This window comes from Balearica regulorum, chromosome 1 (assembly GCF_011004875.1).
Source record: "Balearica regulorum gibbericeps isolate bBalReg1 chromosome 1, bBalReg1.pri, whole genome shotgun sequence".
NCBI classification, from domain to species: Eukaryota; Metazoa; Chordata; class Aves; order Gruiformes; family Gruidae; genus Balearica; species Balearica regulorum.
The window spans coordinates 22,258,339-22,283,312 of record NC_046184.1 but is presented as its reverse complement, the minus strand read 5'-3'; the positions used below and the strand labels follow the sequence as shown (position 1 = coordinate 22,283,312).

The 24,974-nt window shown below is 38.6% G+C and overlaps 1 long non-coding RNA gene across 1 annotated transcript in view; it reads left to right on the top strand.

Moving 5' to 3' along the window:
* The first annotated feature begins 3,327 nt into the window (after nucleotides 1-3,327).
* LOC142599970 (uncharacterized) overlaps nucleotides 3,328-24,974 on the top strand; it is a 31,537-nt gene continuing 9,890 nt past the window's right edge. Inside the window, exons 1-2 of the long non-coding RNA XR_012833469.1 lie at nucleotides 3,328-3,437; nucleotides 5,398-5,581. This is a non-coding gene — a long non-coding RNA (uncharacterized LOC142599970). The remainder of the gene's footprint in view (nucleotides 3,438-5,397; nucleotides 5,582-24,974) is intronic.

The following is a 24,974-nucleotide window of genomic DNA, read 5'->3' as shown; positions in this document are numbered from 1 at the left end:
TTAAGCATACGATGTTTGCATAATTGAAAGAGATGGTTTTGATTAATGAAGTCCACCTGATATAAAAATTACCTTTAGGTTTGGGGTTGTTTTTTTTTAAAATATATTTTATTTGTATCAGCTATAGGCCTTGCAAATCACCTTCAAGGAAAATTTAAAGCACAAACACAAAGGTACGCCACTTCCAAGTTTCTAAGATCTGTTAGTTTGCATGAGTGCATCAAATATTTTCAGAATAAAAGTATTTACAACTGTGACTATGTAATGAATTAAGGAACAGTCAAAAATGAAACGCAACACTGATTCAACTAAAATTAATGTTATACTTTTATATCTGATTTGGGGATTTTAATAGTCTGCTTGCATGGCTTTTTTTTTTTTTTTTTTTTAAAGTTGATGTGCCCCTGCAGAAGGACACTCGTAGCCAATGAACGTAGTGCTTTTGACAATAATAATGATGAATCAGTCCATTTTTGAAGGAAAGAATAGAGTCTATAAAAGAGTAAATCTGCTTATTTATAGGCTAAATGGCTGGTAGGCCAGAATGTCAAAGCAGAAATGTTTGAAAGTGCACTTTTCCTTTCTCCTTTAATATAGCATTGATATATGCTTAGTCTTTTATTCCTTGTGTTTTATATTGATGACATTTAATGAAGTCATTCCAGTGGTCACTAGAAATGTAAGATTATGGGTTATTTCACATGTATCAAGCTTAGAAGAATGAATGAAAATAAATGACCCAATTATGTGGAATGTTTTGGCACTACTTTGTCCAAATACTTTAAGATGAACTGTAGGTTTCATCTGCACAGATTTAGCTCTGGTGTAAATAAATGTTGCTAAAGGAGAATCTCTGTGCCTGCTTGTCTCAGAAATATTTGTATTTGTTGGAACTTTTTAGACTAGAGATGATGTATTGACTAAAGAGGGCGACTTTTATGTTGTTGAGTAAAGAGAGAAAATTATTTATTAAAATCAAATAGATGCCGTGTGTCTGTTTATATTTATAATGGAACTTTTTCTTTCTACATTTAAGCAGTATAAATAATTCTAAAGCAAAAATATCTGCATTTTGTTCATATTATCGTTGTGAATATACATGTGGGATGTACAGTCCTGGTTAACTGAAAACAACTGGAGATATATTTGGCCAGAGATTTGCTGCAGATATGAACAGTAGGATTTGTAGATGGCAAGGTGACATTGTCACTGTTTTGAAACATATTTTCTGCAGAGATGGCAGAACTTTGGAGAATAAATGTTACATGGGGATACACTTTGCTAGCCTAAAATACCTGATTAAGCCTGTGAAAGGTCTGTATAACTGACATAGAGATTGTTCTTGGCTAAGAAATTCTGCAGTAAAAAATGGGGTAAACCAACCTGTTTGTTTCAAAGACATTACTAGAGAAGAAGGAATTTCAGAATCTTTTTTCCCCTTCATATGTATTGGTTTTGGATAGTTGTGATCTATGTTAAAATAGGATCAAGTTTTTGGCTTCAGATGTTACTAAAGGAGAGAGAGGAAAAATGTGGATCCTAAATGTGAATATTATGCTCAACTTTTCCAACTGGGTGAACAGAAATCAGAATATTTTTATCCTAGCTCTGCATCCATTTCTGTGAATCATGTACTGTATCCAGCTTTACAGTGAGTAGTCTCTGCTTGCTATTGTTTGTGCATTTTTTATGTTTCTTAGTTTACAGTTAATGATTTATATGTCATATAGATGTTAATGTCTTCCTCTCTCCTACTGTTCTATATTAGGGAGAGACAATAAAAGAGCTTATTATATTTTATGTCACATTATTCACTAACAATGAGTGAACAGAGTGAAAGTTCTCTTTCCTTTTAAGAGAAGGAAAAGTATTTTAATTTTAAATTGACCCTTCCTGAAACAAACCACTCCGTTTTTCTTAAAATGAATGTCATGATTTTTATGTAGACAGACTTTCAAGTTCTAAATGTCTGGATTGATGTTTATGTTTTCCCTTTGAGTGCAAGTAATTATTTTTAAGATTTTCTTCATATTAATAATAGTTACCAGGGCACATGCTCATCTGTTCTGAATGTTAATTGATGGCAAAGTTCAATTTTCCTGTCATTGCATGGGGTTTGTCAAGGACAGACGATGAGGACTCAGAGCTGGGAGACTGCGAAACATGTGTCTTAGCTGAGGAGACATTGTCTTCCATTCCAGTATATTAGGAAAAAGTGAATATTGGGAAACTCCCTTCGATATTTTTAGTATTTCAAAACAGTGATACTCATGCTACAAATGTGTACGGTGCAATGATGCTGGTGTACTGTCATTCAAGCCCTCTGACCCTCTTTTTTTTTAATCCTGAGGGTTCAAGTCTGTACTCCTGTAAGACTTGGGAAGTGTTTCTGAACATTTCACAGGTGGGTAATGGTCTTGCAAGTGAAGCTGTGATGGTCTGGGTGCTACTGTTATTCAACAGGACTGAAAAGTCCTAAGAACTGGCTGCTTTCTGTACCTTCCTACCTCCAGGTGGAAAACAGCTGTGTCAGGAGGGAACTTCTGCTGTCTCTAACCCCTTGAAAAGAGGAATCTTTTGAACAAGAAAGAAACACAGGAATTTGCTTGTTTCTCTGAGGAGAACAGTGAAGTGAACAGAAAGGGTCCAGAACCTGCGGAAAATCAGCTCCCGTATTCCTGTGCAAAAAGTAAGCTGAAATCAAGTTGTTGTTACTTACTTCTTTCTTGTTTCCGTTTCTTACAGCTGCAGATCTGAAAAGTGGTAATGAAATCTGAAAAGTGAGAATGGAGAATTCCTTGGACCTACAGATCTCCCCAGGCAGGAGCAGCAGAAGGCCTGAGGAACTGTTGCATCAGGTACACCTTCACCACGGCTAGCAGAAGTGCATGGCGTAGCCCCATCCTCGACCAGCACAACCACTGCTGCATGGACAAGAGGGAGCTTGCTGGGGGACCCAAAGGCAGACGTGGGGCTTGGGAAGTAACTAGTGCTGGGGAGCAGAAGACAACCTCTTGTTTCCCATTTTAAGTTTCGTGAGACAGTAACTGGACTGGAGGTGGGAAGGGAGAAGCGAAAATCTCAGTGAAACAAGTAAAGCTTACATTTGCTCACAAGTTAAACCTGTAAGTTGGAAGATTTCTGGTGAATGTCTTTGGATTAGGCAATAATGAAATACTATTCCAGTCTACCAGATACTTGCTCTGAACTACTTACTATCTGATTTAAAAGCAGGAAAAAAAAAAAAAAAAGAGCAGTTCTTCATCGGCATGTTACTTTTTTCTCTCTCTCTTTTTTTTTTTTTTAGGGCAGCTGCACGGTTTCTGAGGCACTCTGGGAGAGCAAATGTCAACACTGTGTGGAAGATTTACGTCCATTTAAAAACAAGGTCTGTTGGATCAATTATGAGTGAACATATAGTATTGCTTCAAATCTGGGTATGTTTGTTTTTCCATGCAAAATTCAGGTTCTTGCACAGTGCTTCCAATTTCAATGTATTATGTGATGCAGTTCTGGAAGACCATAGTTGCTGTTATCTGATATTTATACAATGGAGACTCTGGGCAGGCAGATATGTGGGACTGGCAGCAATTTTTGGGTAAACTTTCTTGGAGGAGTTTGAGTTGCTGTGTAGTCTTGAAGGGCCAGTTCTTCCTTTTTCCCTCCTGTGAGCAGTTATATACACGCACTGCCCTGCCCATGGCCCAGGACCCCATTTTAGCCCCCCAGGACTCCCCCATCCTGCCCACGGCCCAGGAACCCGTTTCTGCTGTCAGGGCTGTCAGGCCCTGCCCCAGTGATCCCGCAGCAGATCCGATCTCCAGCGCCCCACAGCCCTGCCCTGTCTGGCTGTGGGCCCCGCTGAGCCGGGCCTGCCCGTGGGCCCACGTCCCAGCTTCAGCCCGTCCCCATCCCCAGGGAGGTGCCTGATGCCTGGGGCTGCCCCGGTGCCCCTGGCTGCCCTGCTCCTGGCTGGGGTGGGACAGGCCCTGGCTGCCAGGCCCTGCCTGCCCTGGTTGTCTGGGGAGCCTGTGCTGCTCCCTTAGGGACCCACCAGCCTTTGTGGTGCCTTGACAATGGGAATATTTATTAATGACATATAAATAAAAAAAAATAAAGTAGACTTTTTCCTAACTTAAATGTTTCCCAGAAGGAAACCTTTTCTTCCAATTCAAAGCTCACATTCACAAGATTTCTGTCCTCTCTGGCAATTTGCATTGAATTCAAGAGTGTAAAGTGAGTTCTGAGTCAGCTGCCACACTCTGAATCATCAAAATACTTCTGTATTATTAGCAGACATTAAAACCGACATCTTCTTTGAGTGGGAAGAGTAATACAAGTTTAAAGCATCCTTGTAAATCAGTGGTGTGTGTAGGAAGCACCGTGGCGTTGTATAACGGGAAGAGCAGCCTGGAATCAATCCTGCCAATTTTTCCAGGGGAAAACCGCCAGAGACTTGAGCTGTTAAGTCAACGTTGCGTTTTAATGAAATTCCTGGCACATCTAATGCTAAAAGTCCCCCGAAGGGAAAATATTGTAATTCTGGCTGGTAGTGCTAGAAGTGAGGCTCGCAGGTTGGGAAGGAGGTTGTTGCTTCTAGCGTTTGTTGGGAGCTGGGGAGAGGCGCCGCTTCCCATCCCGCAGGGTTAGCCCCAGGGGAGCGCGGCCGGGAGCTGCCACTCGCTTGCTTCCTTTGTGGGGGTGTTTGCTGTGACTGCTGGTGATGGCACCGAGCCCTGGATGTGAGCAGGGACGCAAGGGTGCCCGATGGAACCACTGCACGGAAACTTGTGTCAATAGATAGTATGCTAAGTGAAATGAACTGTGAGTAGATAAGGGGAATACACGGACCAGGTGGCTTGTGAGACGTGTCTTTCAATATGGGGCAATATGTGATGAACTTCATGACTGCGTGCATAAGTGAGGAAGAAAGCAGTTGACAAAATGTTTATACTGAAAACTAAAATTTTACTTCAAAGACTGCTCATAGGCATCAGTTACGGAAAACACTCTGTTTACTTTCCTTATGAATTTCAGAAGTTGAGTTTCAAAGATGATCTCAATATACGTGGACTTGGGAAATGTAGGCAAATACACTAGTGCAATATCTATTTCATATCCATTTAATAATAATGAGATTATCAGTTGAGACTGATGCATACTATACATTAAGTACATAATATAATGTGTGTGTGTCTGTGTGTGTGTGTGCAGGCTGGGTTTTCAGCTTGGTAAAGCCTTGGCTCCTCACTTGGGCAGTCCAGGGAACTGAGCTGAACTGAATCTGCCACAGCCTGTTTTGGTGTATCTCCCTGCCTTCATTCCTGATGCTTTTGTGAAATTCTCCTGTTTTGAAGAAATAAAATGTTCAGTTAATTTTTATTTCTTTTTCCCCAGAGACTGAAGTACAGTGAGTTCGGAGTCGGCTTTCTCTGTAGTCATACTTACGCCATCACTGCCTACTGCACAGCTTGGGCTGAAGCAAGAAGATGATCATTTGTCTGACATCATAGATAACTTGGTGAAGTGCACCAGTGGTCTTATGATGTGCAGCATGTTCAACATTGCTACCTTTCATAATGTATGAAGCTGATTCAGCTAAGCAGACTTTGTTTTGGTCTAATAGATAAATGCATATTTAAGAAATTCAGAAGAAAATTGTGAATGCATGTAGTAGGTCATAATAGTAGCTTAGAATATTTTCTGCCTGTACAGCAAGGTCATTTCTTACTATATGCATTGCATAATCAGTTTAAAGAGCTCTTATTTTAAGCAGACGTCTTAATTGGTTATGTAAGACCACACTTGCTAGATATTTTATTCAGTCTATAAAATGCAGTATCTTCTTGAAGCTGGTGTCATTGTTAGCATATATTTAGGCTCCTCATTGTGAAGTGATTGTCTGAGTTCTGGAAAGTCTTTCCTGTGGAGTAGTTGAACCACAGATTATTGGGAATTCCTAGTATGCACTAGTATTACATGCAATTACATAATTGTAATTGCAGTAAAGTGCAACTTCAGAAAAGTTTGGAAGTGAGTTTTCCGTTAGACCTGAATGAATATTGCAAAAGAACTTCCACAAATATTTCAGTATTACAGTATTTTCACCATATCACTTTTTGTAATCACTGTCTGTAAATATTTCCTTTGAATCCTCAAAAAACATGAGGAAGATCAGTTTGTTTGTAGGCACTTACAAAACACTCAAGTTATCTCAATTTAATTCTGAATTAATCATTCTACTGTAGTTACCATTCTCTTAAAACTGTGTGCAGTCTGTGGCTGAGGCTGTTACAACCAAAGAGTTCAAATCTTTTTTTTTTACTTAAAAGTGTTTTTCCTCAAGAAACTGAGTACAGTCTGTCTTTTAGGAAAAGAAAGAAGAAATAAAATGGCATTCCTAAAAGTCTCCTCCTTTTTGGGATGCTCCTAACTTTCAAAACAACTGTCAGTTCTATAAAACTTCATAGGACTGACTTAATCTGACAAGCCAGCAGAAGAATGATTACTTTAGGTAGTATATAAAACAGACCCCTTGTCTTTGAAACCCTCAGTATCTGTGAGGTTGGGAAAGGCACGCTGGTGGATATTTACGTCAGTGGATTTCTCAGTATTTAAGGTAGCTGCCTGTTCTTTCCTTCTATAGTCACTGCAGGAAGCGAGCAAGAGGGAGTCAGTTCCAGGGGCAGTTTAGAGCAGGAATCTCCTTTTTTTCCTTTTGGAAAAAGCCATCTTTCTCTTCCTATTGGCTGCGAGAGGGTTGCTGGTTAAATTAGGTGCCTGAAACTGGAGAGTGTTAATAATGTCCATGGTACGTATGTATATCTTTGTGCATTGCGCAGGTTGTAGCCTATGTAGTATTACCACTTCTTTGTTGGGTTCTCTCGCTGCTATTTAACCTTCCTGCAGGATTCCACTGCAACTAAACAAAAGCACTTCTGTCCCTCCCAGACTGGGACCCAGACACAATCCCAGTTCTGTTAACTCGCTATGGAACTGGGCCAGCTCAGCTACATTTCTCTCCTTCCACATTATGCAACCAAATAGTTTTACTAGGAGGAGGGGGTTAGTTAGCCAGTGGAACAAAAGATCGCTTTAGAGAGGCAATTTTATAATCTTAAGTGTGTATTCCACCCCCCCCACCCCTCACCCCAATCTTATACATCATCAAAAGCTAATTTGGATGAGATTCCTCTTCTGGGATAAAGGAAAGGAGCAGACCAGTCTGCAGTCCTCTGGAAGCCCAGTATTCCTTGAGGCTTGGTGTGGGCTTTGTCCTAAGTCCTTTTGCCCTAAGTCTGTTTTTCTTAGTTTTTGATTGTTTTCATTTTATGTTTTGTTATTTTTTTTATCACCCGCATTCCAAGATAAGAGTTGATTCTCAAATTGCACCTTCTTTTCTAGAGTTTTAAAGATAAACCACAGATTGTCTGCAAAGAACATCTACATACATGTTAGCCTTTCCCCGTCTTTTTGCCTCTTTTTATGTTCTTTGAATGTAAATGTGTATTTTCTAAAATAAAGGATGAAGGAAAACAGATAAGGCAAGTTCTGAGAGTTGCAGTTCACAGTCCTTGGATATTTTGTTGCTAGTGTTGTCTGTTTTAAAATGGAAATTTGCCTTTACTTACAAATCTCCTGAAATTACTTCAGTTTCCTTCATATCATAATTAATAAATTAAGCATTCCTACTCTCTCCACCTATCTCTTCTGATAGACTCCATATATAGCATCTCATAATATGAAATAGCAGCGCAAGCGATTTTGACATCTTCTACTGTTTGCTAAATGTATTCAGTGTTTGAATCAATATTGAGGTTTGCTATGTACAGCTGTGGTCAAATCTATGATAAATTATCTTTTCATCAGTGTTATTAAATATAGCACTCATAGAGTATTTATCTATTAACATGCTGTCATCCTGGAGGAATTCATATGAAACTGGATTACACTTGCATAAAGAATTCTTGTAATTTCTTCAGATGCTAAAAAATTACATTTAGGATTCATCTTCTTTCCTCTCCACTTCTTCCCCCTCCCCCTAACAACTTTTTTCCTTTCCCCTCCTTCTTTGTTGATATACTCATTATTGTCTGAATGAATGCCAACACCGTAGCAGATTTTTCAAAGACTCTCATCGTAGCAGACATTTTGAGCTGTGGCTTTGACAGATTGCACATTTTGAAAGTGTGATACTGTAGCAAGCTTTTTAGTAAATTTGGCAGACTACATACTGTCTTGAAATCCACTGATGAAAAGTGAAAAATCTATTAGATGTAGGTTGGCAGGATACATGTGACCTGCTGACAGGCTGTGCACATATTTTATTCGATTCCAGGAGCAAGGAATCCAATTCTCAGGGGTTTATGAAGAATTGCAGTAAATGTCACTTACAGAATGAAAAAAAGACAGTCTTGGAAGAATTAGATTGTGGGAGATGACTAAAAAGAGAGTTGTAAAATCTTTGTCTTACACATAAAAAGCTGGAGAGGGACTTTTTACAAGGGCATGTAGTGACAGGACAAGGGATAATGGCCTTAAACTGAAGGAGAGTCAATTTAGATTAGATGTTAGGAAGAAATTCTGTACTGTGAGGGTGGTGAGGCACTGGAACAGGTTGCCCAGAGAAGTTGTGGATGTCCCATCCCTGGAAGTGTTCAAGGCCAGGTTGGATGGGGCTTTGGGCAATGTGTCTAGTGGAGGGTGTCCCTGCCCGTGGCAGGGGGGTTGGAACTAGATGATCTTTGAGGTCCCTTCCAACCCAAACCATCCTATGATTCTATGATAGGAGTTTTACTGAAATTAGGATTGCTAGAGAAAGGAAGTGTGATAGTAGTGTATGTTATACTGCTAATGAGCTGCTTTGATTATCCCCCCTTGTTGGAGAAAGAATTTGCAAGTAGAGGAAACCCTTTCATTTTCCAATGCTCAAAATACAGGCTTACACTTGTGATTTTGACTCTCCATTTTCAGTGCTGGGGCTGGGACACTCAGCATCCCGTGATTGTTCTGCAGGAAAGAGCTTAGCTTCCAAAAGCAGAGGGGGTTTACAACAGTTTACTTGCAGGCAGAACGCTGCTCAGAGGAATTTCCCTTGTAGCTTTAAAAGCGGTTCCTCAAAAGGTGTGTCTGTAACACACCGTCTTGTATGAGAGCGTATCAAAGCTAATCTTCAGTGCATACACACACAAGAAGCACTGCGTGTGTCTGTGGCTAACGTGCAGTATCTTAAGTTTAGTTTGAATGCTCAAGTCATGATGCTGCCCCAAGGGATGATAGGACCCTCATCTCCATCCTCGACTACATATTTTCACCTCCACTTTTGTATCTGCATTGGCTTTTGGCACCCTATGGTTAGCTGAATCAAACTGCTGATCTAACTGAAAAGTAATTATGACCAAATAAAAAGGTTTCACAGCCGGATCAGGAAGCTTCATGGGCATGTGGGTACTAGTACTGATGAAGGGAGAGGAGGAAATACAAGGTTAGGGCAGGTAAAGGGCAGAACTACATTTTTGGTAGTGACTTCACTTTACAATTTTTTTAATTCAGTGAAGTGCACTCATCAGAAAAATAAATGGCTTACCTAATTCTTTCCAAAACTGTGGTTAGACTTAGGGTGGTATTCAAACAATCACATGTAAAACTGGAGGCATCTACATTGCACCTCATTGCAATGTAAATGAATCTTAACAGTTGCTTTTTTACCCCCCTCATAAAATTCCTACATTCGATAATAATAGTGGGAGATTAAAACAGATCTTACCAAAACAGATAAATTGGCTATTTTCCATCTTTTGTGGAAGTATACTTCATCACATGTTCATGCTCATTTCCATTTCTTAAGGGAAGTTATACTACTTGTGTGTTTGGGAATTTCATAGTTTTTGCATTGCAAAGAGAATGTGCTGTTCTGACTTTTTAATATTCTATATTACCTTTGAAAACATGTAGCCTTCACACTGACCATATTGTGATGTACTAGTAAAGAAACATACAAAACATTATGTATTACTTTCTGATTAGCATTTGCAGCCCAAAGCTAATGTATTTTTCACATCTTTTCCTTTCTTTGTAAGTTTTAGGGACATTAAACTGGGGAGAAGAAAGATAAAGAATGAAAAAGAGGAAACAAAGACTCGTTAACAAGAGAGAGGAATATAAAAAAAAAATTAAAAGTCAAAACAACTGAGTTTGGAGTCTATAACTTCGGGGTTTAAATATTTGAAACTAGTTCCTACTTCTAATACTACTGTTGTGTCTCAAAATATGAAATAATGAAAGTGTTTCTTAGATGAGAAACAGGATGTAGGGATTATGATCCATAGTGAATTCTCTAAGTTAAAGCCTTGAGTTCTTCTGGTTTAGACTTGACTAAGAGACCTCAGACTGTTTTAGGGAGACCTCTTCTGTTTTAGAAAGACCAACATTGGCACTGGAGACAGACTGTAACTTAAAATGTCACAGGAGATTGCAGATAGAAGTGTCCTAAGGGGCTGCAGGCATTTATAGTTTCTGTGAGTGGGTTAGGATGTAAAGGAGGGAAATTACAGGATTATAAAGATGCTCATAAGGATATTCATACTGATTTTTGCATACCAGACATGGCCAACTGCTGATGTGCAGTGTGGATCTGTCCCAGGGCACTTTACAAAGCAGCTAGAAATCCAAGAGGAGGGTTGCACAATTTGTAGCCTGCTGAACAATTCTCTTGGCCATGAGGAAAGGATCTGAGGATGTGAGGAAAAACAGGTGATAGGGAAAGGTTGTCAAATTACCTAGTTGGTCTCTGACATGTGAAGCCCCCTTGCTAGTGCACTTGCCCTCCCATCTGACCCCAACCCTGCATCAGAAACTGCTTGAAGAACATGGGTTAGGCAGCCTGGTGTTGATGTCTGAAAACACTGGAGAAAGAAAATTAAAAACTGGTGATACAGAAATATAGGGGACGTGTGCAAGGGGGTGGATGTTGGGAAATAAAGGTGAGGAAGTTAGAGACACTGGGGTAAACTGAAAGGAGTATGTATGGAAGAGTGGAGAAGGAAGTATTTGGATTTTGGCACCCTTGACCTTGTAATACAGCAGTCTCTGAGTTGCAGATGACTGTGCTGAGGTTACAGAGATACCAAAGCTGTCAGATTCATAAGGTTGGGTCTGACAGGGTAAATGGTAATACATAATCAACTATAAAAATCAAGATGGAATTTGCTTGTATGATTTGTGTTATGAAGGAGGTATTTATAAAGAGTTAAGATGATATTTTATGTGTTTGCTATAAATAGCATAGTATTTTTCTCTGAACTTTCAGTTTATGCTATTGTGAGGGGCAGCGTATCAGATAAAATACATTTTTTATTTTGCTCCACTATGTCAGCTCCCAGATTAAGTATTAATTTAGAATAATGTACCACCCATCAATCACAACTTCCATGTCTTCATACTTTCCTTTGTTGTCATCTTCAATCTTGAACTGGCATGTTCCAAATATGTGTCAGTCTTTAATCGGTGTAGCCAGAATGGCATCCAACCTTTTGCAAGTTTTAGTGTACTTTTTCTGAACTGACATCTGATCTGTCAAATTCACACCTCTTGAAAATGTGAAGATGTAGGCAACAGGGTTAGTATAAGAATTATGTAATTGTGACACAAAATGTATAAATGCTTTTCAGAAAATTATTTTTTTTAACATAATATATAAGAATACTGGCATTTTGTCATGTGTATTAAATGTGTGTATTTAAAAAAAATAAATAGTTCCCGCAATTCAAATTATTCTCCCAATATAAATAAATGAAACCATCACCCTTAGAACTGAGGCACTATCTTCAGGGAAAATATAATTCCATTTATTGCAGCTCCTTGCTTGTAAGGAACAAGATAATTGTGAACAGCAAGGGTTGACTTACAAAAAGAGAAAAAAGAAAATCCTCCACAGATAACAGTGGTGGTTTTTGGTTTTTTTTTGTCTTTACTTTTGTTTTCACTTTGAATGCACACTTTAACGTGTTTTACTGAGCTATGAAACTCCTTTCTTCAGCTCACTGGGGAGGAATTGACATTCTTGCAGATGCATGTGATCTAGCTACTCTAGTTGTAGAAAGAAGAATTGAAAATGCCTTGCTAGTTGCATGCATTTGTATTAAAAATCAAATGTACGATATCTTTGGTCTAATCACTTTTGCACTTGAATGACAGATGCAGAAGCACTTGTGCAGAAAGCACTAAACGGAAGCAATTGTGCAGACAGACGGACCGCGCTAAAATGTGTTAGGGACTGTGATGAGAGTAGGCACGCAGGGAATACTTGAACCCACAAGTTGGCGCGCGGACTGTTCACTTGCTCTCATGTCACTGTTTGGAAATACTAATTACCCATCCAAGATCTGTTCTATCTCAGAGGCAGGAAGAAAAGTGTGTAAACTATGCATAAGTCCTTGGAAGGGCTTGATTTATCAAGCAAATGAATTACACACCGAGGATGATGAGTTCAGTTCATAGTAAAGAAACACTGGCCATTTCTTTTGAGTAACATAATGGCTAGAGCACTTACTCAACAGCGGAAAACCTAGAACTGAATTCATAGCTTTTGTTAAAGAGACATGAATCCTGAACTCCCACTTCACAAAAGAGTGCCATGGCCATCAGGGTGCAGTCAAGTCTGAGCCGACAGGGTTAATAATTTCACCTGTGACAATATTAGTTCCTCTGTGCTGAAAGGAGCACTGGGATCGCGGACTAGAGACATCATAGAAAAGCAAGCAGAAACCAAAGTATGGACACTCACGTGGGTGTTACTGGAGGAGAAGGGATGGTCCTGGCCTTGCCTATGTCCTTTGTGTGAAGGACTTATTGGAAGGACTGCATCAGCAGCACTGGGAAGCAGGATCACACCCCAGAACAGCAAATCCACAAAGGAATGATTTGATTTTCTTATCAGTATAAAGATGCCACTTGAAACATTTACTTACTCATTTACACAACTCTTGTCCTAATCAGAAGCCCTATGAATTTGATGAGCTTTTCCACTGATTTGATAGTATAGGCTTAGGCTGTAAATTTAAAATTGCCTGTGCCTCTGTCGAAGAAATGTTGTATTACATTTCAAACAATGTTTACCACTGATGATATGAGTTGTCATTTTGATTACAAAAAGAGGCTCTGCAGGGACTTGCTAATAGTAGCTGTAATAAAGAGTCAGAGCATAAAAGATCAGAAGGGCTCAACATAAATTATAATTGTGCTTTAATTTACAATTGTTGTCTTACAAAATGTTCTCTAAGGAATCTTTTAAAAATAAGTCATCTATACAGTTCTTAAAGGCAAAGGGACTCTGTGGCAGAATGAAGCATTGCGTCTTACCTGCAGTCAATAAAAACCATTCAAATAGTTTTCTTTTTATAATACAATGCAAAATAAAATATTAGAAATACTACATAAGACATTTAGAATTCAAGAATTTGGAGGGGCTGCGAGTCTAATTCTCTTTCTCAGCCAAACATGGTCTCTTCCTTTATTGCATCTGGGAGCAATACGATGTTAACCCCAGGCAGCATCAACCATAAAGTTAAAGTGACAGGACTATGTTTCTCAAGGGAGGACACGAGGACGCTTCTTACATTTGCATCAAAGATCAAAGCACAATTTGGGATGGATGCTGACTGAATGTACAAAATTCAAAGGACATTTAAGGCTAATGCCTCTAATTAGTAGTTTACCAGACTGCTTTAATGGCAGAATTGGAATCTCATACAACATAACATAAAAAAGGGAGCCCCTGTAGCTGAAACTAAAAGAAAATCTGAATTCAGCTGAAAATCTACCTGCTAAATCAGCTTTCATTTATTCTGCTATTTTTTGCCCTCTACTATGGAGTAAGATTAAACTCAAGATTTTATGTTTTTTGTCAATATATAACACCTCTCACCTTTCAAAACAGTAAGAGCAACTTAAGACTATAAAATTAATTTTCAGAGTATGGCAAGGAGCCTTATGCATTATCAGAGAAGTGATAATTTGTCATTAATTAAGTCCTCTTCCTTTCTGTATGGCAGGAATGGGCAAATCAAATCCTGTCCACAGCTCATTAATAGTGGTCCTACTCCCTGGGTGCTGAGCACCAGGCGTGCTTGCTGCAGTCTGTCATCCTGACTCTTCTCTTTCTCTCCATGCACTAGGACAGTAAACACAGAGGTATTAATATTTAGACTGCAATCAAGAGATCATGCTGTTTTAAATCATCCTATTATCATATTTATTTCTTCTTGTCTTTCTTTCCCGTGGTGAATTTAACTATCTGCTGTTTTATGTAATTTCTTACATAAAGCCTCAATTTTAGAGGTTCTACAACTAGAAGTAAAACACTTAAAACCACACACACTAGAATGGATGAAATGACCTTTTGTTCCCATCTGTTGCTTACGCAATTTAAAATGATGTACGCTGAAAGTAAGGCTATTTAATACTCTGTGAATTTTCACAGAAGATTGACCCAAAACGATATTATATTTTTCCTGTAATTGTAATGCATAAAGAAAAAATGAGAGTTCAATGACTTCTTTGTTTTTGCTGCAGTTTAAAATTTTTCTTTTAAAATGCAAAAAAAATAAAATTGGCTTAGAGAAATAAAGACAAAAGGAGTTAGTCATGACCACAGGGTAAGAACTGTAACATAATATATCTAAAACCTTATTTATGTCTTTCTCTATTGACTAACATCTGATTTCCCTTTTTCTATCTGTAAGCTTTCCTAACCTCTGAGCTCAAGCCAGGTAATACTTCGGGGATGCACAGATATGCCTAGAAAAGCAACCTGATACTAGATGGCCCTGGGGATGTTGTGAAATGAGTGTATGTTTCAAAAGAGAAGCCACAAATAAAGGGAAAAAGTGCATATTTAGCATTGGCCTTTGAGTTGGCATATCAGGACTGGCCGAGCTCAGCTGCTTAGTCATTTTGAAGGTGGCAATACGAAGTTACACATGCCATAAGCTGTGATTCTTGCTCTAGAAGGCTTGTGTAATACCCCTTGAAACAAATGGAGTATTTTGCATATCCAATCAACTGCAATAATGTGGATTTGTTTAATTTTCCCTGTAGAAAAGGGAAACGAGCCCATGGTAGAACATGGGATTGGTGTGGAGTGGCAGCAGTATATAGCAATCTCTTCCTGATTTGCATACTCAGCAAAGGAGTTGTTCTGGGAGACTTGGGATGAGCAGTCCTCATTTCTAGCCATTTCTCTGCATTTCTGTAACAGGCTATTTCCATATCTCAACCTAGTCTATGTGATACTTTGTAGCAGGCTTTGAGGCTTGTACTTCACTGGATGCTAAATTTTCTTATTAACACTGAAAATATGACCACAGAATAAAATAGTTTTTGGATCTCTCTTGCTCACCTCATTAAAAGCTGTACTGATATTGGAACATTGCTCTTATGGGAGATCTGAAGGTGTGCATTAATCTTTTAATTAATAATTTAAAAGAAAAATGATTCTCTTTGTGCATATGAGCTTATTCTTAACAGGGTGATCAAAATGAAATGCAAGGGACAAAAAAGCAGGTCTGAAATAGCTGGCACAGCATGTTATACCTGTAGTTAGATTTCAGACATTTTCTGAATGCAATTAAAATTCATTATATCTTTGTACAAGAGTTTATTTAGGAAGTCTGACATGGAGAAATTACTTGAGCAATTTGACTTACCGTATTTTTATGCATATAGTAATCTTTGAATGGTTTCCATTAGACTGAATGTTCAGAATTAACAGTAGTTTTGCCTATAATTTCCAACTGTAGCCACAATAATACAATGTATTTTTAAAGACAATTCTAAGCATTTTTTAGCAATTCAATTCAGCCCAATGAATTCTTAAAATATGAATGTTATTTTTTTAAAAATGGCCTTTTATAAAGACTGTCAGAAAAGAGAGTATTGATGTAAAACTTGGGAACAGTGCCTCACTGTTTATTTATTGATGAGCTGTTCCAAGTTTTCCTATAAACCAATGGCTCTTTCCTGCTGTACATATCTTGGATTTCCAGACTCAGTTATCATTTAGGAATGAGCTAGCCACCTGTTGCCCTGAGTGCACTTTTGCCTTTTATCCTTTCAAGGTGGCTTTACTGGCTGTGTCTCCAGATGCAGATGAGACAGGAGCGGAGGGAAACGGGGAGGGAAGAATATTGGCCAGTTTGTAAATACCTAGGTCACAAACAGAAGTTGTTATGTTACTACATGTTAACTGATGATAAATTTTAGGGAGGGCCAATAGTTAATTTCACCCCATTAATACATATTAAGGGACATGGCCATGGAAATCAAGATGGTAATGCTTTTCTCCACACTGAGTACATTTATTCACATGAAATACAAGTATCTTAGATCAAAGCCACCTAGACACTATATTAGGTACATCTACTAAAGGTACCTTGCTTAACTGTAGCAGCTGTCATGAATTTTTAGGCTAAGAAAGTGACTGTGGAGGGCTTAATGTCCACGACCACTGAATGCCTACTTGCTAGATTAAGAGGAGAGATAAAATCACAGCTGTCACATATGGGCACATTGGGGTGATACCACAGTCCCTTCCTCTTTTCCCTCTCCATATTCCCCCTCCAAGTCTATACACTTTTCATCAGGAAAAAAAGAAGTAACAACGAGGAGCTGTCTTAGCACACGAAATATGGGCCAAAATGCAGTAGGGCCTAGATCATTATTTTTAGTAAAGCACTCTGACTGTTTTTTTTCTGAAAACACTTATAACTAAGAATTGGCCTCTGTGTGAAGTAGAAGAGCCCCGCTGATACTGGATTGATGCTCCCCATAGGAATGTGAGCTGCAGAGTTTTGGCCACAAAAGCAGCTGCCATTATGGGCTTCCCCCCCCCCGCCCCCGCCCCGTGTATGTGTGCGCGTGTCTCAAGAGGCTGGTTGCTAAATTAGAAGCTGTGATTTGTATTCAGAGCGGAGATGGAAGAATATCTACTAACTTTCAATATAATTGCTTATGTTGCTGAGTGGGTTGTGTTCGAGGTGTTTGTAGCATTGCAAAGTGATGGTTCTGCAGCAGACTGACAGAAGACTGCTTATACCAATTAGGCACTGCTTCTTTAGCTCAGAAGGGGAAAGCTGAATGTATTGATTTCTTCCTATGTTTAAGATACAATGAATGAAAACTGTACCTTATGCGTTCTGGGATCTATGCCTGAACTGAGCAGACTGGAGAAAACTGTAACAAATGCAAAACTAAAGCAGCATGTTAAGGATTCAGTTTAAAAAGGGAATTTAAATATCTTTTTCTCACCTGACAGAAGTGTCTGAACACTTAATGGTATTTTGATTCTGTGGAAGACTTATCTTACAAACAGCCAGGAGCTTAGTTTGTTGTTTTTTACTCTTGGCCTTCTTGATTTCTAGGGAACAAATAGGCAAAGGGAAGAATTGAACCTGTTTGAAAAGATGAATCAATTAATGGATACTTGTCTTATCAGAACTGTACTTATAGCTTTTCTTCAAATAGGAAAGATAAGAAATTCTTAAAAACTGAATATAAGGACTTTAACTGGTATAATCATGAGGGTGTTCCATTACACGTATAGTTAGAGCAGGACCCAGCACCGTTGCCTGTCATTTAGTTGATCCTGGCCTGTACACCTCACTGTCTTAAATTCATAAAAGCATTTATATGATGTGAGCAATTGAAATGATGTTGAAGCCTACATTATTTTAAATTTAGGGGTGTTTTATGTTATACATTATCACTGCTCATGGAAATGAGACACGAAAAACTCCTGTCTATGTTTTGCTCACCAAATTTAATTGGGCAATAGCCTGAAATCCATATTTAAGTTCATTCTTCTGATTTTCATAAAGTTGGTGAATTCAGTAGAGAAGACACTGAATACAAGGCTTGTGGTGATGTTTCCACACACAAGTATGCATACAGCTCACACTACAGGTAGAAATTAATCTCTTCTCTGGGTTAACCACAGTGATTCATGAAATGGAGGCAAACACTGGGGGAAACTACAGCAACAAGACTTCTTTACTGGCCCTTTGAAAATGTAGTATATGGATGTCCTTTTAGTCCTCCCCAGAGATTTGTAAGCACGTGCCAGAAATAAACAGCTGACCTAAGGAAGAGAATTCTCCCCTGTGCATCTGCTTGGGTTATAGGTTTATGGCAGTAACGAGCTGTGGAAATCAATCTTTTGTAATCTCTGCCCTTTATGCTTTACTCAGAGGGCTGCTGTCACATCTATATATAATCCATTTGTGGATCTGTTTGAAGATAAAAGAGGCTGGCATGCAAAAAAGCTTTGCCATGCTCTCCAGTTACTTATCCAGAAATGAATGCACAAAACCTGGGGTGTTTTGGGTTCACCTTATTGATTTAGATGTTCCTTCCTACAAAATCCTGTTAATGCAGATTGCATTTTCAAGACAGGGCTTACAGTACAGGCAAGACTTAAAAATTTATATTGCCTATAAAACTCTAACAGAATAAACCTGTCCAATTCTATCTTGTAAGCAAGGACCTCATGAATAGAGGCAACCCAAATGAAATGTAACAACTTGCAGGTACAGCTGTTTATGTGCACGTTATATTTCCTCAAAGCTGCGCAAGACAAAGAGGAAGAAAGAGTGGAAACACTGTTTGTTATAATTCTTTTATCATTCTTAAGGTTTTATATAGCTAATTTATCCAGCTTCACCCATGTTGACTAACTGATAACTAGCAAAAAAGAAAAAAATCTGATAACATGGATCCCTTTCCAGAAATGCTTACGTTATATGAGGAGCTAATTATCTTCTTTGCAGCAGCAGCACATATTTTGAAGTCTGTTGTTCATTTGCCCCTCCTTGTGCCCCAGTGGCAAAGTCACCTCCCAACAGCAGTGGCCTTTCCAGTGAGAAAATAACAGGTGGGACTGCTTCTCCCTTGCTGCCTTAGCTCTCTTCTCCTACGAGAGCAGGACTTTTCCATATGTGTCTTGGCAACAAGCCATGCATGCAGGATGTTATTTTTTTATTGGGCTATTCTTTAGTCTCCCTTATCTTAGGGACAATAGTGTCCCATAGTCAGGCCTCTATGTGTTTGCAGTGAACCACAAAAAGCTGAAGAGCCCTGTAACTACATATGGAGTGAGTGGAAGACTATTACGCTGCAGAATTACAGCTCTCTCCTTGTGGGTGGTGAAAGGCAGGGGAGCCTTTATTGTGCATTCTCACCGGTGATTGAACTGACTTTCTGATGAGTCTGTTTTCCTTTATATTGTTTTCACTATTCTGTGCATCCTGGATCTCTGTGGAGACAGCATTTATCATTTTACTGAGGTGGGAGGGACATCTAATGATGCAGAAATCCAACTCTACTCCACCATTTCCTTTGTGACTCTCAGCTTGCCTGTTTGACTGCCCTCACAATTGTGTTATCATTTCCTGACTTAGGATCACTTAGGAAGATATCTTGAAAGCTATGCTAATAAAGGTTCTCTGATTTTGTTATAGTTTGCTTCTGTGAGGTATAAGCTTGCATTTAAAACCAAAAGCAACAGACCAGACAACGGAGCTGCTAAAAGCTCCTCTTCTGTTAGTGGGTAAGGGCTGGAAATACCATGTAACCAGAGGTCGATGGCTTCTGTGAATCACGGCAGAGCTGAGAAGAGACTGAGTTTGAGCTACAAATGGTGCTGTGAGGTACCTCCTCCTGTTTTCAGTTTGATTCTTATCTGCTGTTTTGGGTACCACTGTTGATCTTGGCACAGTTAAGATCAGCAGTTTTAATTAGGTGAATGTCCTCAAGTTTCACTGACTTTTGAGTTTGGGGGAGAGATTAATTCTTGGAGGATCTTTTAGAAATGGAGTGTAGCGACAAGGAGAGAAAGTTCTTTACTGGAAAAAAAAGAAATAAGAAGCAAGGATGCCTTTAAGGCTGACACAGTGAAAAATATCATGTAGAAAAATGACAAGTTCACTGCTGACAACAGTGAGGATCCAAATTATTCAGGCTGATAAACTGGCTTAAACTACACTCTGCGCTCTGTGAAAGTGTATTGAAAGTATGCATTTGTTTCTATTATCTTAAGTCCTAATGAGACCTCCATAGAAGTAATTGGATTTGCTATTGTTAGGATGGCAGCAGCACTATCACCCTGCATAACTATTGTGTTTAGCTAATGTTGTGTTGGGATTACCATCTTGTGAGGGTGGTCTGTCTTCACTCACAGCATTCTTCACAGCAGGCAACTTCAACCAAGCCTGATTTCAGCTTTCATTCCAGTTGGATTCCTGTCCCTCTTTAACCTTGTCAAAACCAAACCAAAGTGCCTGACATACTGCACGGGTGGTTGCCTTCTGGAGAAGAGTATTGCAGGTGCATTCCAGACTTGAACAAAGCGTTCTAGTTTGAAGAGAGGTTTGTAAATTAAAAGTACAGCTTACAGAATTTTAAAGAAACTTTTAGGAACTATGGTTTAAAAATATTTGCTTTATGTCCTTCATTTCATTATGAAATGAACAAGTTGTGGACTTGTTCATTTCAACATTCTCTAGAAGTGCTAGAATGGTCACTGGTCACATGCCTCACCTGTAGCACTCCGATGCAGTGTGAGCTATGCGATAGCAGGGAAACAAACATTGGGGTTCTCCAAAAACCCAGGAATCATATTTGACTGGAGCAGATGAAATAGTAATGAAACAGCTGGAGAGAAACTGTGTAGTGCAGAAGGAATTTACAAAGCACACACTCTCCAAATCTTCCTTCCTTCCATCTACAATGAATTGAAGGCCAATGTTAACACCATAAGCAGCTCCATATTGTAGAAACTATCCGTGAGTCTATTTGTGTTTAAGCATGAAATTGATAAGCAGGCAAATATCTGTTAAAAAGGAAAATTTCTAGGAGCTACAAAATACCTTCATAAAACTCCTCTCCTTGATTTACCAGCTTATCATTCTTCCTTGCTAAGTATGTATGGGTGGCTGTATCAGGTTCGCTAACTCTAGAGATATTTAATTATCAGACCTTTCTGAAATGCTGGAATTAGTTGGTTCTGCTAATCACAGTTCTGTGTAAACCTGTCAGGAGGCTTGATATTGACTTCAGAAAAATTGGTACTTCAACCCTAGTTTGCAACTACAAGAAGAAGAGTATTACTGATATATTAGGATAAGCTTCAGATAAGAAGTACCTTTAAGTATTTGATGTTGATTTTTAACTGAAACTCCCAAACCCTGTGGAAGTTCATTTAGCTTTTGCCTTGATCTTTCTGAATATTTAGTATAGTTATTGGTTTTAATAGCATACACACCTGAAATAACTGTTTAGAGACCCTATTCTTCAGAGACTATATAATACCCAATAGTACAATAACATCTGGAAATAGAAGACAACTGTAAAGTCTTTAGACAAACATATCTTGTTTTACTGTTGACTTAATGAAGAGAGACATATGGAACTTCATGTTCCTAAAGGAATGTGTTAGACTGCAAATAAAAAAGCAAAATGGAGAAATCCAAGTTGTTAATTTCCATACTACATTATAAGATTAGAAATGTGCTGATCTGAATAGGAATTGTAAAAACGCATAATGCCTTTTGACAGAGATCATAAATCACAGGCTTTTCAAGGCTATTAAAACAAATTCCATTCACATTGGTAAAGCTGTTTTCAAAACACTTGTGTTAACCAATGGCTTGTGCTATGTTTTGAAAAATATGGTCTCCCTTCCCAAATTATACAAGTTATTTCAATAACTTAATTTCATACTAAAATATATAAAGAAACCCTCAATTTTCTAATGTGGTGGTTCTAAATTTATTGATACATAAAGTATGATACTTTTAAAAACAGGATGAAATGCTGAAGATAAAACCTGTGTATGCAATGATACTCTGACATTATCCACAAGGCAGTAAAACAGAGATGTAAACCTAAGTATTTATAGTTTTTTTTCCTCTGGAATTAATAATGTGCATTGCTTTAATTTTGCTTATGTCTAGATTTAGAAATATTTTGAGATAAATTATCCTGGAAAGCTACATAAAAAGTTCTGACTCTAATAGTCTTACTTGTTCAAAATCCTGTGTTGAGTAATGCTTTCCACTGAAATCTATTAATTAAGTGTTATTCAGTATTAATAAGACTATCAAAGTTTTCTCCAATGACTGTATAGAACATCATGGGTAACTGAAGACTCTTCGCATGAGAAAAAGGCTTGCAATGTTTAAATACTTCAGGAAATTGCAAAGATCTCCGGGTATCCTGAAAGCCTACTGAAAGGTTCTACAATATTCCTCCTTTTTTTTCCTCAAAAAAGAAAAATTAAAGAAGTTTTTATGTGGGTTGTTTGAAAGGAGACAAAGTTTCTTAAAATGATAGTCTGTTTCTTTGGGAGTTCATGTGTGTCATAATAAAGACTTCATTGTAAAAATGAAGCTTTGCTAACAAAACAAGAATAAAACTCTTATTTTTAGCAGTAAAAGAAAAGGAAGGAAAGAATGATTCAGTTGAACCTCTCTATATATGAAGATGGCATTTACAGACTTCGATTTTTTTTCCAGAAATGTCAAAGCATTTTACAAAAGCTTGTATAACATAAGCTTGCAACTAAACATCTAAAAATAGGTGTGTATTAGTACTTCTACTTTACAGACAAATGAGAGTATAACACAGCAGTCACTGATATTCCTGGTGTTACACGCAAAGTCACCGGCAGAGTGATGAAAATAACTGAAACCATTCATTTCTTGTCCTTGGTTTTAGGCATGGAACCACAGCTTCTCTGGTGTGATTGAAATCTGAGGTTAAAAGTAGAAAATGACAGACAAAATGAAGAAAAAGTAAATGTTATTTGTATTTCAAGAGAATGGAGTCTCACTCTTCAGGGAAAATTTGTGTTAAAAAGTTGTATTTTGTGATTGGAGTAGGCTTTCTTAGAGGGCTCTTGGGGCCCTGAATTTGTGACACTGCGTTCAAAACAGTATTTGAGTTCCTGAAGGTTCCTCTAAATAAAGTAGTCCATAAGACTATTTGGGAATAAAATAATCTAGAAGACTGTCATGTGTTTGAGATATAGATTTATAATCATAGAATCATAGAATCACAGAATGGTTTGGGTTGGAAGGGACCTTAAAGATCATCTAGTTCCGACCCCCCCTGCTGCGGGCAGGGACACCCTCCACTAGAAGACCACACCTGTTGTTCTAAAAGAGTCAAAGTGCAACAGAATAATCTGCTGGCTAGAAAGAAAGAAATGCTTCAGCTGGCAGGGTTTATAAAGTTAGTGACCTACCTCCACAGTTTTGTATCCCCTCTTAGCCCACAACTAAGTTTACAAACACTCTTAGCGGAAGGATAGGATCTCAGGCTCAGAAAAAGGAGTCAGGAACACTGTGTTGGTGGCATAGGCAGGAACCAGAGCAGCTATGGGAGTCTCTGCTCTGCCTACCTTTTTGCGTGATCCAGACCAAAGCTTACTTGTATTTCCAGGAAAAAGAGGAAGGAGGACAAATGACAGAGCCCTCTTTTTTCCTTCGCCCCCCTTATACATCTGTTTGTGCGGCATTTCGTAAGGAAGGTTAAGCCCAGGAGAAGTTTCTCAGTTAATGCAAATGGTTGGTGTGGCACACAACAATGCAGGTCCACAGATTTCAAACACCTGATGTCTGGGAACCTGGCGCCTACAATCCCCAGGCTAAGCACTGTTGTCACTCTCAGTTATGTTACTTAATTTCTGTCTTGGCTGATAGATACCACCTACATTATGCTTGTGGTTGCTTACATTTTCCCCACCCTCCTTAGCCATGAAGTCAAGCTTGCATTCTCTTTTAGCAACTCTTTTTCAGCAACTAGATCTTAAAAGCCTGCCCTAATACCTAAATACATATTGCATAGATCCCGGTGTGCCCCAGGAAGAAATGTCACCCTGCTTTTTTTCATGTCAAAACAGAAAATTGCTCAAGCTGCATGAAGCAGCTGGAGCTCACAAAAAAAATGTTCTCAGCTAGGCCAGAGCCTATCCTGTTGCCCTCGGTCAGATTAATCCCTCAAATAGCTCCTGGCAGAATAATCAACTAGAACTGCATAGTCCTGAGAGTCAAACCTGAACCACCCCAATCCAAATGATCTTCCCTACTTCATCTTGGGTAAGTGCTACTGGTAGGTGCTACAGCCTGGTTTGTCTTTTTCAGCTGTCCCCTCCAGACTGGTGAGCTGCCTCTGTTTCCAGTTCCATTTAGTAGACATTTAGGTAGTTTCAGGCCTTAGGGTGAGATTTTTTTGACCTGTTTGGCAGTGACTGCATATACAGTCTTTGACTTCTTCAAGGAGATTTCTGAAAGAGCTAAAGATCCAAGGAAATGGAGGTTTAGAGATTTTGTAACATCAAGCTTAACTTCAATGCAGCATGAATTCTGTTTAATTGATTATATTACTATATGTTACCTAACATGTCCTGCCTGCCTTAGTTTTTTTAATACCTCAGAATGTCTTGATAACTGAAAATATCCTTAGATTTAGGATTTAAAAATCACATTTAAATAAGAATATAAATTGTTTAGGAGGAGAGAGTTTTCTCTGATATTCAGTGATTGTAGTTTACGACTTCTCTACCTCTAAAGCTGATTTTAATATTTTTCATTAAATCTAGTATATTCTTTCTTCCCAAGAGCCCTGCCTCTTCATTATAACCGTTTCCTTCAATGACAAGATCAGAGAGCATTTTTAATGCTAAATAGGATAGAAGGGTAGAAATTAGTACTTAAAGGGTGAAACCATTAGTATTTCTGAGTGCTTCTATGTATTCATCACTGCCTGATACAGATCAGTATTAATAATGGGAGCAGCCAGACATAATCCATCTGCTGGATATTCCCTTTCTCTCTATGCACTGACTGCCTTGTCTTCTTTCTCAGACACTGCCTGCTCCGGTCTCCAGACAGGAAATCCAGACATGGCCATTCATCAATGCT